Source organism: Doryrhamphus excisus, chromosome 10 (assembly GCF_030265055.1).
Source record: "Doryrhamphus excisus isolate RoL2022-K1 chromosome 10, RoL_Dexc_1.0, whole genome shotgun sequence".
In the NCBI taxonomy this organism is placed as follows: domain Eukaryota; kingdom Metazoa; phylum Chordata; class Actinopteri; order Syngnathiformes; family Syngnathidae; genus Doryrhamphus; species Doryrhamphus excisus.
In genome coordinates this window covers 13,800,275-13,814,642 of record NC_080475.1, presented here as the reverse complement: position 1 = coordinate 13,814,642, position 14,368 = coordinate 13,800,275, and the positions used below count along the sequence as shown (strand labels likewise).

The 14,368-nt window shown below is 36.7% G+C and overlaps 1 protein-coding gene across 3 annotated transcripts in view; it reads right to left on the bottom strand.

Moving 5' to 3' along the window:
• The window catches only part of LOC131137090 (plexin-A1-like), a 183,608-nt gene that overhangs the window by 154,259 nt on the left and 14,981 nt on the right, over positions 1-14,368 (bottom strand). For 2 of the 3 annotated variants that reach the window (XM_058084628.1, XM_058084630.1), the window contains exon 1: positions 9,484-9,644. The exons of the other annotated variant lie outside the window; for it this stretch is intronic. The gene's annotated coding sequence lies outside the window, so the exon portion shown is untranslated. Of the gene's footprint in view, positions 1-9,483; positions 9,645-14,368 lie in introns of those variants that run through there. 3 annotated transcript variants of the gene reach the window in all.

The window sequence follows — 14,368 nt, the reverse complement described above, 5'->3', positions numbered from 1 at the left end:
CATTTATGAGATTGATATGCTTAATAGGAAACTTCCCAAAAGAGTAAACCCCAACATCTCCAGAGTAATTCTAGTATTGCATAAAAAACACATTATTTGTGGTACTAAAAAAGAAAAGAAGGTTTTACGAGTGTTGCCACACTCTCCACTTTCTGATTGGTCTATGTTTGTGTCTGTGTCGCAATCATTTCCCCATGTGTCACCAGCTTGTCCTGTTAAGTTGGTGATACATGGGACAATTTCCACATCCAAGTTGCAACCCCCAAAAAAATCTCAAGGTGCCTCAGATACGTTTCATCATTTTTTTCTGAACCTTGCCCCGGAGAGAGTCTGAGAGAATAGAAGACATTTACTAGCAACAGCCCAGCGCTTATGTGCTCCATCATCCATATCCTTCACTTTAGCCTCTTTCACACGCCAATTAGAGGGAGACGGGATAGCACGAGAGGCAGTAAAAGGAAAGGTGGGACAACTCGGACGCCTTCATCAATTAATTCTTATGTTTGGGATGTGAGAATATCCTGAATGTTCTGAACACCTGTTTCGATGGTAGTGTTGTGTTGTGCTGTGTTGAACGAAATGAAACTGGATGAGTGGAAGGAAGTCAACTTTCTATTGTTGACGTCATCCTTTTTTTAGACAACTGAGCAGGGGGAAAAATTTACTTTTGTCAAATATAAATAATATAGAATATTATTATTATATTTGACAAAATTACAAATAATAATAACTATATGTACTTATATGTACTTTTGTCAAATATAATTATTATTATTATTATTATGTGCATAATTATTTGACAAAAGTACATATTTTTACATATTTTTGTCAAATAATGTATTTGTTATTTATTATTATTATTAGTAGTAGTACATATGTACTGGCATGTACTTTATCATTTACTATTTACTATTAATATTATTATTTATATTTGACAAAAGTACATTTTTCCCCTGCTCAGTTGCCTAAAGGATGGTGTCCATATATGAAGTACATATAATGATAATTATATGTACTTTTGTCAAATATAATTATTATTATTATTAATAATGAATGGATGGATGGATGGATATTATTTTAATAGCCATTTTTCTTTTGATACAAAGTAAATATAAGCAAATAATATGAATAATGTGGAAATACATTTAAGATTTGATTTTTTTTTAAGTTATCTTTCAAGAAAATGTGTATTAAAAATTTTTACAAAATTGTTTAAAAAATTCTTGAAATAATGCATAATTGTTAAGAAAAAATATTTAAAAAAATAATAATTTCGTTAAATTTTCTTGAGTAAACAGTCAAAAATACTGATATTTTTTGTCAAAAAAAATTTTTTTTCATTGAGAATTATATGGGAAGTCAATCTTATTGTTTGTATTTTTTTTTTAGATATATTTGAACTTTTTTGTACTTTTTTCAGGAAAAAGAAGAATAAACAAGACGTCTGCTTGTTACAACCAAGGCAAAGATGCAATTCATCAACAATGTCTCATTACAAACAAAAAAAAGCCGTAGACAAACAAACAACAATAACCTTTGGTCCTGTCAAAATAAACCATCAGTTCCACCACCAAAATCCCAAAACAAATCCAACAAAAAGTGCATGATGAAGTCAGTTGTGATCACACCTTGTGTGTCCTTGCGTTACAATACACTGCACCTAAACGCTCCACTCTTCATGAGTGATGAGAGGATGCACCACACGCTTCGCTAATCCTGTTCCTCAAAGTCAGACGCAACCTTACATTCACCTCTCTCTCTCTCACTCGCTCTGACACACACAAACGGTGTGTGTGTGTGTGTGTGTGTTTGTGTTTGAGTGAGCACTCAACCAAATGAGTTGAGTCTCAATTTGTGTGTGAGATGATCAGAGGGAGGGGTCACTTGTCTTCTGACTCAGCGGTTATGATACTTTAAGTCATTCCATCCTCAGCACTGAGCCAAGTGGGATTTTGCCAGGACACCAAATGTTCGAAACAGGCTGACAACAGCAGGAACACAATTCATACGTGTGTGTTTTCTTTGTGTTAATACGACTAAATCCATCTCACAATGTAATCAAAATTGACATATAACAACCATAAATGTCGAATTCCATTGATTCTGGTGTATGAGATGCACTAAACTAAATTTAGAGGAAAAAACAGATTTGTACATATATATATATATATATATATACACACAAATATATATATATATATATATATATATATATATATAAGACTATGAATTGCATATGTCCACATCATAGTCTGTGAGGACCAGGCAGTTAACACGCTTGTTCATTAGTTACAGTGTCATCTTAACACTAAACTCATCACATAGCAACTTAACAGTCAAAATGTATACCATGGGCATAATTGATGGTAACTAGTTGTAGAACATTTATTGTGTCTAATGGATCCTATGTAATCTGGCTGTAATGCTATTGAATCAATGAATCGTAGAATGGTTTATTATTATTATATTGAGCTGAAATGTGAATTATTCATTCATTATTATTCATTCATTCATTCATTCATTCATTTTCTACTGCTTTTCCTCACAAGGGTCAATGGGGGTGCTGGAGCCTATCCCAGCTGTCTTCGGGCGAGAGGCGGGGTACACTACACTCTGGACTGGTGGCCAGCCAATCACATATAGACAAACAACCATTCACACTCACATTCATACCTATGGACAATTTGGAGTCGCCAATTAACCTAGCTTTTGTTATGTGGGAGGAAACCGGAGTACCCGGAGAAAACCCACGCATGGTGGAATTGAACCACCTAGTCTCCTAGCTGTGAGATCTGCACGCTAACCACTCCAACGCCGTGCCGCCGTGAATTATTCAAAACTTGTTCAATATTGATGCATGTTTTTTTTTTTTTCCACAAATAAGTTTTTTTAATCAATGAGTTTTTTCAGAATACTCAATTAATCGACAATACTTCGGTACGTAGTGCATTATTAAAAAAAGCTTTGCTTCTTCCTACTCCTTTTGTATTAAATTGCGGACTCCTGTAGAGCACAGAAAGTGTTGTAGTACTTCCAGAATCTGCACCTATTCAGCTGTATTTCTTTGGATTTTGTGGTTCCCGCATAAATCAGTTTTAATATTCCTTTTCTACATGACAACATAATAACAGGTAACCATTATGTCATTACTATATGGTCATATCACCTCGTACTTCGGTATGTGACAAAAATAAATAAATTAGCAAAAAAAACAACAAACTTTATTAGGAAAGCAGGAAGTGAACAAATGTAACAGTTACTGATTGTAAAAGTACCAGATGGAGGGGTAGGATTTAATAAGATTTGCTTCTTCCTACTCCTTTTGGACATGTGGAACTGTGAACTGATTATGTGATGCATTCAAATGTAATCTGATGCATGTTCAAATAAAATTAAATCATTACCAATAACTTCATGAGAATACTTGATTATGAAAATATCCAACAGGCAACTGCAGTTAGTTGAAATGAAACTGGTGCAACATATAAGCAGGCTCAGACTCTCTCGTCATACTCCACTCTACTCCACTCTACTCTTCTGAGTACATTCAACCTTTTCTCTTTGCTTCGCTGCTTACGGATCATTTTTATTCTTTCATTTCCTTCACTTTCTCACATTTTTCCTCATCTCTCGCCTCATTTATTCTCTTCAAGGAGGTTGACGTGCCGATGCTTTTTCTCCACTCGCTCACTTTGACTTCCAGGCAGTTAAAAGGAGAGGGCAGACTGATCCGAAAATGTGTGACATGTAGAACATAGCCTTTTTTTTTCCCCCTCTTTAACGAACGTGTTGCACAAATACACAATGCGGCAAAATATATATATACTATACTACAAAACCAGGGAGGTAGTGCAAGTGTTTTTCTAAGAAATCTCTTGAGTAATATTGCAGCAGACCAAAAAAAAGTGTGTGTAAGCTGAATGAATACTGTATACTGTAGTTTATGCATGGGTTTACACACACACACACACACACACACATACACGCTTATTATTCTGCTGCCTCAACTGTTCACACAGTACAGAGCATAAGGCCTAAATTGGTCTTTTGGGACTGCACAACGCAAGCTGTATGCGTTGCAGATACAAAAAAATTGAGATGCTAAAATTATTTTAATTGCTGACTAAACAACAGCGGATTTATACACACTCATACACACACATAAGCAAAGGAACCCCCCCCCCCACCCCGAGTAGAAAAAGTGTGTTGGACTTACATGTCAAATTTGTACACACGGTCTAGTCTTACAAAATCTGGCTGTCCTCTTTGATTTTATGCACTTTTATTTTTATCGTACTTCCTGTTTATTTTGCGATATTTCCCCTATTCTAATTTTGCAGAGTTGACATTTAGATTTGCAGAGTTGACATTTAAAAATATATCATCTCCCTCATGTTTGTTCCACTTTTGAGAGAAGAGTCATTAAAGACTCGACTTTGCATGACACAGGTCATGAAGGAAAAAAAAACTCCTTAATTATGGACATGATAGTACCTCTGAGTTTTGAGCAATCTCAAACTTATTTTCCAATCTTAACAGTACATCTACCTGGGCATCAATTCTAGCATGGAAGCAGGAGTTCAAAACATTTAAAGAGACTCTATCATGAAGAGATTAATCATTAAAAAATAACTTATTTGATTATTAATATAGCAATCAATGTAATTTCCACTGTAACTGGTCAAAGTGCTAAAGTGCTTCCTAACTATAACCATATAAGGAAGTCTGACCCTCTGTGACATCACAAAGGGACAGTTAGACCACACCTTCCAAAACAGAGCGTTTTGAGCCATCCCAAACTTTTTTCAGGGCTCACTTCCAAATGTGCAAACCTCATTATCTGAAACTTTGACATTGTTTAACATAAGAATACAACATTTTAACTACATTTATAGGTCAGAAAAGTGGCAAAAAGCATAATAAGCATAATAAAAGGTCCCCTTTAAGACAGAAAATAGTAAATACAGTAAACCTCGGATATATCGGACTCGGATATATCGGAAATTCACTCACAACGGACAGATAAAAAAGAACAGATTTTTCTGTAATGCATTTCCAATAAAAATTCATTGCATATATCGGATTTTTTATAACTGATTTCGCCTATTTCGGACAAAATCTCCAGTCCCGTTCCAATACATTTCCATTAAATTTCCCTCGCATATATCGGATGGCCGCAACATGGCGCTCCGATTCGCCGAATCGTGACAGACCGCTATACGACGTCATTTGTAGCGTTTGCAGTGTTGCCTGTGCGTCCAGGTACATTGGAAACAAGGAAGTGCCTTTTTATAACGGATAAAATCCGATTTACGCATATACCGGACATAAATCCGATATATGCGTAAAACGGACATTTTCCGGTATACGCATATAACGGATTTCGCTTATATTGGACAAAACCAGTGGGAACAATTGAATCCGATATATCCGAGGTTTACTGTATATTAATTCCTTAATTCATTCATTTTCTACCGCTTATCCTCACAAAGGTCGTGGGGGGTGCTGGAGCCTATCCCAGCTGTCTTCTCAGTGAGGGGCGAGAGGCAGCCAATCACAGGGCACATATAGACAAACAACCATTCACACTCACATTCATACCTATGGACAATTTGGAGTCGCCAATTAACCTAGCATGTTTTTGGAAACTTTGGCATGGTTTAACATGAGAATACAACATTCTAACTACATTTATAGGTCAGAAAAGTGGAAAAAAGCATAATAAGTCCCCTTTAAAAAGGAATCCAGAAATGTTTTTTTACCCCAATACTACATACCCCCACACTTTCCTTCACATGGCATGACTTTGATTTTGTGATTAGGAACCCACAGACAGGATCCACAGACTGACACCACACATACACACTGGCTACAACCACTAGCAGGGAAGAAATTAATTTATAATAAAAGGCCGGGAATAAATTGGGTAATTGGGTTAGAGGCAGCCAGAAGCAGACAGCAGCAACGTCTGAGTCTGACTCACTTTGGAGTTTAAAACCAGCAAAGTATCACCATCATGATGTCACCGTGTAGAACTACTTGGCATGACAACGTGTGTGTCTTAATAACACGTCAACAGTCAACAGTGTTACTTCTGAATGTACTACTGTGACAGTCAAAACACATGAGTGCCGACACACGAACCCATGTGACAACTTAATGACGTCAACGCTTTCATAAAACAACAATTACACGGGACACGAGTTAAGTTTCTATTTTAAGTCTGATGCTGTGTTTTATGTAAGCGTCGGGAACGTGGTGCATGACGCGTGATCCCTGATGCGCATTTAAAAGGAAATTTGGTTAAAATTACACTATCTCCTCCCTCTTTCCCACTTGGAGGCGTGGGTGCACTGCGCTGCGCCGGACTGTGCTGCCCATGAAAATTGCCACAGCGTAGGCGCACCTGGTGTATGAAATTAGTCCAAACTATCAAAATAATCTTGACAATATTATCGTTTATCTGCAATAATTTGTGAGGGCTGGTGGTTAGCGCGCAGCTAGGAGACATGAGTTCAATCCCACCCTTGGCCATCTCTGTGTGGAGTTTGCATGTTCTCCCCGTGCATGCGTGGGTTTTCTCCGGGTACTCCGGTTTCCTCCCACATTCCAAAAACATGCTAGGTTAATTAGCGACTCCAAATTGTCCATAGGTATGAATGTGAGTGTGAATGGTTGTTTGTCTATATGTGCCCTGTGATTGGCTGGCTGGCCACCAGTCCATTGTGTACCCACCTCTCGCCTGAAGACAGCACCCCCCGCGACTCTCGTTAGGTTAAGCGGTAAAAAATGAATGAATGAATGAATGAATGCAATAATTTGTAGGACAACTGTCGTCTAGCAAAAATTTTTATCGTGACAGCTCAACTGGACACTCAATAAAATGATAATGAGTTAATGACTACCTTAATAATAATATTGTTATATTGTATGAAAGATGTTCCCAATGGTCTGTCAACTTTAGTTCATATCAGCATTTAGTTATGGGTTCAAATATTACGATTACGATTATTGCATCACTATGTAAACTTATGATCGGGGTGAGCAAACTTTTTCCACTTGCGGGCCTGCATTGATTTAACAAAATGAACGGGGGGGGGGGGCAGAATATATTTCACACGTAACAGTCCACCTGGAATTATTGTATCTGTAAAAATATCTGTATATGTGCTTGTGTCCCTTTTTCCAGGAGCACTTTGTAAACAACAAACCACGTCAAATAACGAAATTGATAAAATTACTTAAACCATCAAAAGGTTGGCCCAAGCCATGATGCCAAGTTGTACATTAAGTTTCAATTAAATATTTTGGAAAGAACAGGAGGGCCGTATTCAAACACTTGGCGGGCCGGATGTGGCCCCCGGGCCGTAGTTTGCCCACCCCTGGTCTGGTTGAAAAAGTGGATATTTCAAAAGAAGCAATATGATATAAAAGATTCGATTACAAATCATGTATAAGATTGATGACTTAGAAGAGCCCAAACGAATGACCAATGTGATTGTGACTTGGTTCCACATTACACAGAAGACGATGTTGCAACATCAGCAGCTTCTATGGATGCATTTCAGTGTCTGGCAGGAATTAAACCACCACAACCAGTCACAAGTTCACCAGCAAAAATAAACAAGTTGTATTTGCAAAGGCAAAGAAGCAAGCTTAAAAATGTTTTCCATCAATGAATATCTTTGCCAAGAAAGCAAAAGAATCCAGGGAAGCAGCAGAAAATTCCAGCCGCTTGGAACGGCAACGGCAAAAATCAACCTCAAGTTCATCGGAGAACCAGAAGAAGCTAAATACTTCATGGAATTGGACAAATACTGAAGATGACAACTCACAAAAGGTCATTAACCATATGGAACTATATATGTGCTCCATTATGGACATACAGTATTAGCCTCATAACGCGTCTGTATTTCATATCTCCACTTATTCCAATACATTTTTTTACTATTAATAAACCAGTCACATTTTACTTCACTAATTATATTATTAATAATTCATTCATTCATTCATTAATATTCTACCGCTTATCCTCACGAGGGTCGCGGGGAGTGCTGGAGCCTATCCCAGCTGTCTTCGGGCGAGAGGCGGGGTACACCCTGGACTGGTGGCCAGCCAATCACAGGGCACATATAGACAAACAACCATTCACACTCACATTCATACCTATGGACAATTTGGAGTCGCTATTTAACCGAGCATGTTTTTGGAATGTGGGAGGAAACCGGAGTACCCGGAGAAAACCCACGCATGCACGGGGAGAACATGCAAACTCCACACAGAGGTGGAATTATTAATTATATTATATTATATAAATACTTCACTATTATTTAAATGTGAAAACTCTAATTGCATAGTAATTTTTTTTCAACATTTTCTTTTATTTCCACACAGGATGCAAGCAAAATTTTAATAAAATGTAAGCAAGTGAAATATTATGTGAACATGTAAAAGTTATGATGGGGTAAAAATGTAAAATATATAAAAATATTAATATATTAAATAATATATTAATATATAAAATATTAATATATATATAATATAATTGTAGGAATAATATGAACTAAGATCTGCTTCTTCCTACTCCTTTTACGCGTTTAAACCACATGTAAATGTGACGTGATGTTCCTTAATGTACATTATTCAGGATATTAGCCTTAAACTAATAAGCCATACCTTACAATATTGTTCAAATAATACCTCTAATAAGCATCATTATCATTTCATGGTGTGCAGGTGTACCTAATATTATTTTTTTTTACTATTAACAAACAAGTCACATTTTACTTCAGTAATTAAATGTGAAAAAAATATTTCCCAACATTTTCTTTTATTTCCACATAGGATGCAAGCTATAAAAACAAAATGTAAGCAAGTGAAATATTATGTGAACATGTAAAAGTTATGAGATATTTTTTGTAAAATATTACACGAAATATTTTTATTAAATATCAATATATAATATATTAAATGTCTATATAATATAATAAATATCAAAATATATTAATATATATAATATTAGGAATAATAAAATAAGCTCTGCTTCTTCCTACTCCTTTTACCCGTTTAAACCACATGTAAATGTGACGTGATGTTCCTTAATGTACATTATTCAGGATATTAGTCTAAAACTAATAAGCCATACCATACAATATTGTTCAAATAATACCTCTAATGAGCATCATTATCATTTCATGGTGTGCAGGTGTACCTAATATTTTGCCCCGTGGTTGGAGGAGACTAAGTGGTACTCTACTTAGATCGCAAGGCATAATGAAACATTGTGGGAATGGACCACACAGATGGAAAAACGCAGTCTTAGAAGAAGTCTAAAAAGGAGTGCGTCGGTCCATCTGTAGAACATTTTGTCCATTCGTGCAATCCAGACACGTGAGGAACGTAAAAGAAGAAACCACATTGATGCTCCTCCACACCTTGCAGATAATACAACACGTGCAAAAAAAAAAAAAGTTGCGTACTTACTGCTTCCAAGAGTCCTTCACACAGGCAAAAAATATTCAATATTAATAATAACAATTTTACATCCAGGTGGAGAGAAAAGAAAGAGAGGCGTCAATGTGCAGAAGAACGGCAACAGCAGCACTCCGAAAGGTTCGGCTCTCCGCAGCAGCTCCCTGCGCACAGGAGAGCAGCAGCCAACATGAATGAGAGGGAGGTTGTTGCACTCAGACATCCCATAATGGAGCGAGAGGAGGGGGGGGGGGGGGGGGGGAGAGAAAAAGAAAGAGTAGAGAAGAGACAGCGAGAGGCGCCCCCTGGCTGCGTAATCGTGTTACAACATATAAAAAAACGCATTATTCCATGTCGCCTATAGGTGGCAGCATTGCTACCTTGAACTACAAATCATCTGACACGTTTGTAGGTTAAATAAAAGGCAAATAAAGTAAAGAAACTTTATTTTCAAAAAGTACATATAATGCATAAAAGTACATATAATGCATATAATAGAATGTTGTTTTTCCATATAATGCCATTTTACTTTGTTTCTTTATAATGCCATTGTTTTTGGTTTCTTTGTCAGTTGCTGCCAAGAATTGGACTGGTGAGCATCGTGCTTTTATTGTGAAAATGTTTATCAAAACAAACAAATCTGTAACTGCAACACAACCAGCGTTTTGTTTGCATTTCAATTAACCTAGAATGTTTTTGGAATGTGGTAGGAAACCGGAGTAACCGAAGAAAACCCACACATGCACGGGGAGAATATGCAAACTCCACACAGAGATGGCCGAGGGTGGAATTGAACCCTGGTCTCTACCTGTGAGGTCTGCGCGCTAACCACTCGCTAACAATTTTTAAAACATAATGAAACAGAATGGTATTATATGTACTTTTCAAAAATAAAAACAAAAACAAAAAAACTTTGTTACTTTACTTTATTTGCCTTTTATTTAACCTACAAATGTGTCACATCATTTTGCCTGACCCTGTACTGTCACTTTAAATTGGCATAAATTCATAAACTACACTACATTGCTCAATTTTTTTTTCTTGATAAAACGCCAGACTTAGGCATGACTCCGCGAGGTTTTCGGTTGGGGAAAAGTGGAATGATAACGCACTTGTCACATTACGGTGCATGTGACTTTGAGTGGATAATCTTGTGTTAATTACCCTCTGTGGCACGACTCATTTGCTTCATCAGCTGAGCTCCATCTTAAGGACGTAACATTAAAACAATATTTTGTGGGAATTAATCGGAATTAAAAGGGAGACCGAGAACAAAACATGTGCTTGTTTCATATTGCTGACTGCAGTGTTTGATGCAACATAAATAAAATAATTATAAAACGGTGACTGGATGCTGCAATAAATAGCACATTCCAGCAGGTGACTTCCTTATATGGGCATGCCAAGGCAGACCATGGTTGGAATAAATTACAACGGACAAGAAATACAGCTGGAATAGGTGCAGATTCTGGAAGACCCAGAAAGCCATATGTGCAGGTTATCAATACAAAATGGCCGAAAATGATCATAATAGTTCGCATTTAACAACCCTCTAGTGGCAACACTGGCTCATTGCGCTTTTGCCTCTCATTTTGACCACCTGTTTTTTCCATTAATCTACATTTTTGTCCTTGCCCATGCAAAACATATTGCTTGATGGCGGCAGTTACAATAACTTTTTTAATCTGTGATTAATCCAAATGTTGTAATCATTTCACAGCCCTATGAGAACATAGTCCTGCCCTTGCCCATGTAAAACATATTGGTTGATGGTGGCTGTTAGAATTACTTTCTTAATCTGTGATTAATCTAAATTTTTAATTTGACAGCCCTATAAGAATGTAGTCCTGCCCTTGCCCATGCAAAACATATCGCTTGATCGTGGCTGTTAGAATTACTTTTTTAATCTGTGATTAATCTAAAATTTTGAATCATTTGACAGTCCTATAGGAATATAGTCCTGCCCTTGCTCATGCAAAACATATTGCTTGATGGTGGCTGTTAGAATTACTTTTTAAATCTGTGATTAATCTAAATTTTTTAATCATTTGACAGTCCTATAAGAATATAGTCCTGCCCTTGCAAAACATATTGCTTGATGGTGGCTGTTAGAATTACTTTTTTAATCTGTGATTAATCTATTTTTTTTAATCATTTGACAGTCCTATAAGAATATAGGTCTGCCCTTGCCCATGCAAAACATATTGCTTGATGGTGGCTGTTAGGATTACTTTTTTAATCTGTGATTAATCAAAATTTTAATCATTTGACAGTCCTATAGGAATATAGTCCTGCCCTTGCCCATCCAAAACATAGTGCTTGATGGTGGCTGTTAGAATAACTTTTTTAATCTGTGATTAATCTAAAATTTTTAATCGTTTGACATCCCGATAAGAATGGCAGGCTGTGGTTTGAATAAATTAAAACAAACAGGAAATACAGCTGGAATAGGTGCAGATTCTGGATGACCCAGAAAGCCATATGTGCAGGTTATCAATACAAAATGGCCGAAAATGATCATAATTGGTCGCATTTAACAAGCCTCTAGTGGCAACACTGGCTCATTGCGTTTTTGCCTCTCGTTTTGACCACCTGTTTTTTTTTCCATGCACTTTTTGCAGCGGGATTCATCTTCTTCCCTGCTGCATTGGCCGCCCATCCGTCCGTGCCCTGCCCTCCGAGGATTCCCAAATCTCCAATTCATGAACTCTGAGCATCAATAAAGTCTCATCTTACACTCACGCTGAGGTGTCCGCATTTTGGAGTCCAGCCCACATGGCTGATCCTTTCCCTGACACTCCTGCTGCTCAATCCCTGTCATGCACACTCATTCCTTCCTTAAGGGAAGTCTCAGTACAATATCAGCTTATTAATAAGTTCTACAGCAATACGGTACATGGTTTTCTTATAATATTAACTGGGGCAATGTTGACAGATTCTTTTATTATTTAGACGCCCAATTGTAAGAATGTACATGCACATGTTGGTGAATGCTGAGACACACATTCACAAATATTGTTTTAAATAACAAATATATAGTTTTTGTTTTATATTTGGGACAATGCTAAGAGACAAGAATTCACAGTAGTATTACATTGTGTCAAAATTCAAAAATTGTATTTTTCCTACCTGTAGATTTATGAGAGACAAGCATTCATTCTTTTGCTATTTTTTGTGAGAATTTAAAAAAAAAAATCTTGATTATGCTAATGTTGAGAATTTACACTTACAATTTTAATTTTGTGACCGGTTATTGAAAACTAATTTTGTCATGTTATTTTTTTGGTTGTACACTGAGCGATGAACATTCACTCTGATGCTATTGTTTGTCAGAAATATTTGGCATATTTTTGGGGGTGAATGCATCAAGTATTTACTTTTTTCCTGTGTGCATTATTTTAATAATAGTAGCATAGTTATTGTGATCCATGCCAAAACAGTCTTTGTGGCATTGTAGTCCTTACATATACACATCATTACCACCACAAGCAGACATGATGGCAAGAAAGAGAAGAAACGGGGGTAGATGATTGGGAGAGGGCACCAGCTATGCTTTTTTTGTTGTTTTATGCATCAGCTTAAAGGACATCCCTGGCATCCGAGGGCTTGTGTTGTCCCTTCTTGATCTCTATCACACGTTCCACAAAAGGCACATAGGGATGAAAGGACATGCAGTTGCCTTTTAAGACGCCCGCTTGGTTCTCTTTAGGCTGCATCCGTAATTACAGTGTGGTCCATAATGACTGCAGGGGGAAGATGCTTTGATTCTGGAAAGAACTGGTGGGCTTTCCACCTCTCAATCTATGCATGTGGGTTTTAACGTTTTCACAATAATAATTGCAATTTTTCTCACAATGTGAACAAGACAGATGTAGGTCTTTCGGTTATTAATCATGATTAATTAGAATTACTTTTTTAATCTGTGATTAATCTAAAATTGTTTAATCATTTGACAGCCCTATAAGAATATAGTCTTGCCCTTGCAAAACATATTGCTTGATGGTGGCAGTTAGAATAACTTTTTTAATCTGTGATTAATCCAAATGTTGTAATCATTTCACAGCCCTATGAGAATATAGTCCTGCCCTTGCCCATGCAAAACATATTGCTTGATGGCGACAGTTAGAATAACTTTTTTAATCTGTGATTAATCCAAATGTTGTAATCATTTCACAGCCCTATGAGAACATAGTCCTGCCCTTGCCCATGCAAAACATATTGGTTGATGGTGGCTGTTAGAATTACTTTCTTAATCTGTGATTAATCTAAATTTTTAATTTGACAGCCCGATAAGAATATAGTCCCGCCCTTGCCCATGCAAAACATATTGTTGATGGTGGCTGTTAGAATTACTTTTTTAATCTGTGATTAATCTTAATTTTTTTTTAATCATTTGACAGCCGATAAGAATATAGTCCTGCCCTCGCCTATGCAAAACATATTTCTTGATGGTGGCTGTCAATCGATTAAAATATTTAATCGGGATTCATCACATTCTGTAATTAATGCACAATTAATCACATTTAATCACAGATGGAAATACGTTTTTATTTACAATACATGTAAGTAGGGATGTGAATCTCTGTGGTAACCATTTGATACGCAATAATATACAGTTAGAAATCCCAGATTTTTGAATGTTTAATGCAAGTGGGGATTAGTCCCACTGTTTCACGGTCCTTAAATGCATCTTCTACATTCTCCCAGCTTGCTATTCTGTGGTTAGCTTTTTTCTTTTACTTAATATTTGCTTCCAAATGATGATAAAATGGGCTCTATTTTCGTAGATGAGGTTGCATAGGCGCCAGTGGGGTGTCAAACACGACATACGCACGTTAATTGTGCGTCCAAAAAGAATTGTGCCGTTAAAGACATATTCCAAGGCCTTTTGTAGAAA